Genomic DNA, 6,808 nt, shown 5'->3' on the forward strand with positions numbered 1-6,808 from the left:
TCCATTGTAGAACTCTGAAGTCTCAGAATTTGTTTTTATTTTACTTAGGACTTTATTTATTTATTTATTTATTTTTAGAAGGGGAAAAGGAGAGAGACAGGGAGAAAAACATCAGTGTCTGGTTGCCTCTGTCACACCCCCCACCGGGGACCTGGCCTGCAACCCAGGCATGTGCCCTGATTGGGAGTCAATGTGGCAAGCCTTTGATTCACAGGCCAACACTCAATACACTGAGCCACACCAGCCAGGGCGATTCTCATAATTTTAACAGTTCAAACCTCACCTCCCAGGTTGTTATGAATTAAGTACATTTGTCAAGATAGAAAGATAGAAAATATATTATTTAATAGTGTGTTTTCTTAATTTATGCCTTTCCAATACTTAAGCACATGACATGGAGGCCACCATCTGTACTCTTGCTCCTGGTCCCATTAATGTTGGGGAGAATTCAATTTTTTCCCAAAGATACAAGCACTAGGCTCAATTGGCACTGGAGAACAAAGTCCAGTCTCTCAGCTCTGACTATAAAGGAGTCTGAGAGTCTGATTGGCTCAGCTCAGGTTGAAGAGGGAAGGAGGGCTGCAACCTCTGGTCTAATCAGTTGAGTGCTTTAGAAGTGGGCCTTTTCACAGAAATAAGACTGTTTGGGGAGGGAGCCATCCTTGTGGTAGAATGGGAGGTTCCCAGAGAAATTTGGCTAGATAGATTCCCCACTGAGTATCCAATTTCACAGCTAAAATGAATGCAAATTTAATTTCTCTTATTCCAATAGGACAAATTGGTGGGAAAAATCAATATATTCTAATTAGAAGACAAATTATACCATTTTTTTAGTCTTTTTCATGGTTGACTTTAATAGGAACACTATGGTGGAGAGTACATTTCTGTTAGAGAAATTAAAGTTTTATTAAAGTGACATTCACTCTCCCTTCTCATGTAGTTTTAAAATGTGATCAGTGTGTTAATACAAGTCTAATACTTTTTTCCTTATTAGAAAAGCAAGCTAAATTCTTTTTTAAAACATTCCATTGACTTATTCTTCCCTATCTCCTTTGTTAAAAAAAAGTAACAAGCCTAATAAGGTGTACAATGTTTTATTTAAAAAACACTTGCCAAGCCTTCTAGCTATAACAGAATGAATACAGTTCATAACTGGGATGGCTAACAGTCCTATTTGAAAAAATACAAAGGACTGGAAACAAGTATTTGCTTTGGATACAAGAAAAGCACGTAGAAGAACATTGTTTCAGCAAGATTATCTTCATGTGGCAGTATGAAATATGGGAGAAATGAGAAAGTATACTTTCAATCTTTTCTGAAAGCAAAGCAAAACCTCATTTTAAAAAAGAGAAAACACAGCCACACGTTGTTATTGTTTCCATATACGTTACTTCACCTCAAATAACCTAATGTTACTGTTTACACTTAAACTGAGAGGTCCATCCATTCTACCCTAGTCTGAAGCTTAACCTCCTCTATACCTTACGCAGACAAAGCTGCTGTTTCAGACCTCATCTGGCTCCCACAGACAATATGCAACCATCCAGAAGTCATCGGCAATTCTGAGCAAAGGCATTATTCGCTCTGGAGTAACAGAGTGCCCCCACTTCTATATCGGAAGGGCTTGTGGGCAGTAATCCAATTACAGTGGGGAATAGAAGGGAGTCGTCAAACATTTTTGCTTGAGAATACATGTAAAGAACATTTAAATACCATGAAGCCCCATGACATATTTAAGCCTAAATACATAATTTTTCCCATATAATTTTACACAATAACAAAAGATGCAAACCCAACATATTGTGTATTTTCATATTTTAAAAATGAAGTGGCTATAACACTCTTTTAAATGTATCAAAAAGAATGTAAATTAGCCCTGGCTTGTGTAGCTCAGTGGATCGAGCCTGTGAACCACACGATTGCGGTTCGATACCCAGTCAGGGCACATGCCTGGGTTGCAGGCCAGTTCCCAGCAGGGGACACAGGAGAGGCAACCATACATTGATATTTCTCTCCCTCTCTCCTTCCCTTCCCCTCTAAAGATAAATAAATAAAATCTTTAAAAGAATGTAAATTATATAGTGATGTGACACCATCATCATTCATTTTTAAAATATGTGAACAAATTATTCTTTAATGGTTCCTTTTGCTCCTCAAATTCTTATTTCTTTTTCACATCCCTCACAGAATTGTATGATGTAATACATTTGATGAGTTCTATCTTATATAATCACCTCTGTAATGTTTCTTTGCAATAAATGTATGTATGTAAATTGAAATTAAGTGAAATTCTTTCCCTGTAACCACAATGATCTAAGTGTTTCATTAAAAGGCTTCTGGTTATCGTTAGTATTAATTATCAATAACTGAAACCATCATAAAATATCATACATTTGCAGTAGGCTACGATTGGAGATGGCAGAGAGGTAGTAAGCCTTTTTTAATCAAGTAGGAGGACAATAGTGACAGAAAAGGCCCCAAAGAAGTACAATGACTCTTGACCATGAGGAAATTCTCAGGTAGATCCATTTTTAGAAAGAATAAACATGAAAGTTGAAAGTTTAATTTCTATGAATTCACTCATAAACTCATATGTATCTAAAAACACACAGGAAAATCTTGTATGTCAGGCATTGCAGACTGTGGTTTGAAGATCTTTAAGCTAGATGAATTTACCTAAGGCTACATTTAAATAGTAAGCACATTATTTTACATAGATTGTTTGTGCCAATCAATAAACCATTAAAGACTTGTAATGCTGTTTTTTATTGAACATTAAAGAAAATCAACTTGGAAATGTATTATTATTGTTACTTGGACTCACTTGAGAGGCACTGGGTAGAGATTATTGAAGAACTACAATAAAACCAGCTCCTCATCACTCCTGTTCATAGCCACACTTCATCATTCCTGTTGTTTGCTCTGCAGAAGCATCTGGTTCTTTCAGTCCTTCCTAATTTGCACAATGCTTAGTCAACTTATGGCTGCTGGCCTAGGTGGAGAGATCTTCTCTTAGGAAAGTTGTGTTCCCTTCCATCTGTGCCTGCAATTGACTCAGTCCAGTCTAATCTGTATCTTGTCTTGACACATTTGCTGAAAGAAAAGGCAGCCAATACATTCCAACATCCTGAATCATTTTTATACCTTTTCTGTTAGAGCTATGGTCTTTAGGGGCATTTGGTCCAAGTTATTACAGATGACAGCTCTCCAGATATTTTTGCTCTGTGTATTGATGGTATCCATCATTTCAGTCAGCGATATCTCTGCTCTTGTACTCACCATGTGACCACTCAGTCAATGCCTGCTTTGGGGTACCAATTCTGTATTTTTTTCAGATAAAGGTTCAGTTGCTATAGTAAAACCCAGGATAACAGTGTTTTAAACAAAATAGTTTATTTGCATGTGAGAATCCAAGTTTAAACAGAACTGGGCTGATAGGGTAGCTTCACAGTACTAGAAACCCAGGGCTCATGTTACCTTGTTGCTTTGTTGCCCTACGTAGTTGCCCTCATCAGAGAAGTCTCAGCATCACATCCACATCTCGGGTAGCAGGAGGAGGGTTGAGAAGCAGGGAAAGACATGCCACTTCCCCTTCAGGGCATGACCCAGAAGTTGAACGTGCTGCTTATGCTCACACCCATTGACTTCATCATATAACTACATCTACTGGCAAGGGAGGCTGAGAAATGCCATCAGCTGGTGGGTGACCATATGTTCCCGCTGAAACTTTAACCATATGGGAAAAAAAGAAGGGACTGAATATTGGGGAACTAGCAGACTCTGGTTTGGTGTCTACAGGAAAAACTGAGTACATTGCCTATTCAATGTCAAAGGAATCATTTGGACTACTGAGTTACTTACAATAACAATAATTGCCACTTGATAAGATCATGTGGATATTACCTATTCAAGGATTGTTTTCTCACTGGACCAGGTGAAAATTATGCCTTCAGTAACAACTCAAATTATGTTGCATGGCTTTATATCAATATCAAAAGATCTGCTAAGAGCCAATAGATAAATATTTTCACAAAAGAACCATGACCTATTTAAAAGGACTGAAAAAATACATATTTCCCTCGCATAAGCTTTTATTTTCGTTAGAACATTATATCCAGAAAACAATTTTTTCTTTCCCTTCCTCATTCTCTTCATCTTCTCCATCCTGGATTAATATTTAACAAGCTGGTATATTTATGTCAGGAATTTTTTTCACATGTATACTATCCTACTTAAGTCATACAACCATCATACGAGGTGTATACCATCCTCAACTTTTAAATAAGAAAATTGAGAATCAGAGAAATTCACTGACTAAAGACAATCATACTATGATAGTGGCTTGCTAGAAACTTCTGGGAAGCCATAGATTTCTGTCCCAGCCAAAAGCGGATGATAGACTCATGCAGCTTTCTGCGAGAGAGCCAAACATTGCAACCCAACAGATCAGAGAGACACAAGTATAACTGTTCTGAAGAGCCATTTTAGAGCACGTGGCAGAGACTGCTGTCCACCATCCAATATAGGTTCCTCCCTTTTCCCTTAGGAACAGGACCTCCAAGTCAGCTGGGCACAAAGCTCACCCTTGTTTGCACCCAAGTGTGACCAGTGTACGCAAAATGTTTGCTTACAAACATTTTCTCTACACCAGATAGAAAGCGTCCTGAGAGCAAAGAGGCAAAGCTTCCTTCTTCCCTCATTACTTCTGCAGGATCAAATATAAATACGATATTGGAGCCTGTTGTGGGTTAAATTGTGCCTCCCTCCAAAAAATAAAATTTGCTAAAGTTCTAACCTTGAAAAGCTGTGAGAGACTAGATTTTGACTGTTTCTTTTCTGTTTAGGTGTTTACAAACACAAATACCACTGTGTTATAACTGCCTACAGTGTTTAGTAACATGCTATTCACTTTGTGAGGTTTGAAAAACAAAATCGCCTAATGACACATTTCTGAGAATGTATCTCTGTTGTTATGGCATACATAACTGTATTAACCACTTGCACTTACATTAAGTACCTAAAATTATCAAATTCATAGAATCAAAATGTGGAATGGTGGCTGCCGGAAGCTGAGGAGAGAAAGAAATGGGGCATCACTAAGTCAATAAAGTTTCAGGCAACGTGAGTATTTTCTAGAGATCTGCTGTACAACACTGTACCTCTAGTCAATGATAATATAGGTTATACTAAAAATCAGTTAAAAGAATAGACCTTATATTAAACGATCATCCCACAATAAAATAAAAAATAAAATAAAACTGAGCTTTCATTATAGGTTGTTCAAGACGCACTTTTCTACACCAGGAACCAGCACATTTTTTCTATAAAAGGTGAACTAGAAAACATATGGGCTTTCCAGGTCACACAGTCTCTGCTGCAAGCACACAACTCCGCTCTTTCGGGTGAAAGCAGCCATAGACGAACTAAATGAATGAACGTGGCTGTATTTCAATCAAGCTTCATAGTCAAAAGTAGATGGTGGGCCAGAGTTCACCCACAGCCTGTAGTTTGCCAAACACTGTTATAGGCCATGAACTTCTAGGGAGTGGATGTATCATTTGTTTTATTCTTCATTTTCTCCCCTGTGCCTAAAATAATCTCTTGCATAATAGGTACTCAGTAAAATTGTATTGAACAGATTAATAGTCTACTGTCTGCTACAGGTGCAGAATTTGCTTGTGTTGAGGTAGCAGTTCTATGTCTGCCAATGTACTGCTATGACCCTGGTGGGTCACCAGTGCCTTGGATGCCCATGATAAGGTGTTAACTGGTAACAAGGTGATCCTGGTAACAAGATAAAAATGAAGATGTTCCAAGGATTGACTGTAGTCTGGGACACTAAGGCTACAATCACCAGTTGCTTTAATAAAGAAGAAAGGAAGAGGTTATTTGCACTTGGTAGGGTTTTAGTAAGCTGTGAAAGTTTGAGAGGAATGGTAGGGAGTCAAAGGGGAAATGTGATGAATTTCTTAACTGAGATTGGAGAGAGGAGTGAGAGGTGGCGGTGACCCAGAGGGTAGCAGTTTCCTCTAACAAGGAAAGTTTTAATGGCCCAAGGAGATCAGCCTAGGAGCAAGGTTGTTTGATTTATCCATGGCACCATCCTCTATAAAAACATTGAAGGTGTAGGGGAGACTGAAGTTTCTGTTTCAAGGTAACTCTAAGCTGCTGAGTCAATACCACAAGAATAACTCACCCTCCAGAGTTAAAAGAATATAAAGGCAAGCAGTCATCACTGAAATTAAACAGTGGCATACATGTCCAAGGAATATGAAGGGAATTTGATCCCTTTATGAATCGTGTGATAGATGAATGTGTAGAGATAACAACGAGGGGCCACAGAACAACATTCAAGTAGTGGTAATAAAAGAAAGTAGTGCCATCATGTTCGAAGCCTCAGAAATAGTATAAATAATGGCTATGTCTTGAGAGAAATCAATTGTTTCAACACATCCCCTCTCCAAAGGGCTTGTTTTACTGTGGTGTGAAAATCAGGTCATATACATTTGTCATATTAAATTCTTTAATTTAAAAAAAAAAAACTCTGATGACTGCTAAGTTCAGGTCCAAAATCCACTGACTGACATACGAAGTCTTCCATCGTTTGTTCTCAATCTACCTTTCTAGTTACTTCATGCTAGAAAACCATTTCCCAAAACGTGTTTTTCCTAGCACCACACCAGACCATTGACCATTTCCCTCAACATGCCTGGCACTTTCACAAGACGATCCCTTTGCCCTAGGTGTCCTCTAGCCTGCAATGACTTTCTTTTCCATCATCGCACTCCAAATCTAACACATTTCCTTA

General features: G+C 38.2%; 1 pseudogene; it reads left to right on the forward strand.

Moving 5' to 3' along the window:
• Positions 1–2,490: 2,490 nt before the first annotated feature.
• On the forward strand, positions 2,491–6,411 carry LOC118984771 (small nuclear ribonucleoprotein G-like; annotated as a pseudogene).
• Positions 6,412–6,808: the final 397 nt, after the last annotated feature.

The sequence above is a fragment of the Sturnira hondurensis genome, unplaced genomic scaffold, assembly GCF_014824575.4.
Source record: "Sturnira hondurensis isolate 20B ecotype Veracruz unplaced genomic scaffold, ASM1482457v3 Scaffold0003801, whole genome shotgun sequence".
NCBI classification, from domain to species: Eukaryota; Metazoa; Chordata; class Mammalia; order Chiroptera; family Phyllostomidae; genus Sturnira; species Sturnira hondurensis.